The sequence below is a fragment of the Cynara cardunculus genome (genome assembly GCF_001531365.2).
Source record: "Cynara cardunculus var. scolymus isolate 2C chromosome LG 1, CcrdV1, whole genome shotgun sequence".
Classification (NCBI taxonomy): Eukaryota; Viridiplantae; Streptophyta; class Magnoliopsida; order Asterales; family Asteraceae; genus Cynara; species Cynara cardunculus.
Genome location: NC_037528.1, coordinates 29,827,207 through 29,827,435, shown reverse-complemented (window position 1 = coordinate 29,827,435; position 229 = coordinate 29,827,207).

Sequence of the window (229 nt, the reverse complement as noted above, 5' to 3'; positions counted from 1 at the left end):
TATTCGAACAGTTATTCAAGCAGTCCTAAATCTAAAGTTTCGAAGAACTATTCTCGTTCTAATCAGTACTATCAAGGDTATGTCATTGGATCACCCAATTACTCTTCAAAGATGAAAAGCATATGGGTTAGTAAGTCTGATTCTGTTTTATCTTATGCACCTGTTGGTACTAACAATTTTCCTTGCATTGTGAAGTCTACTAATGATTTGATTAATCTTCGCAAGAGAA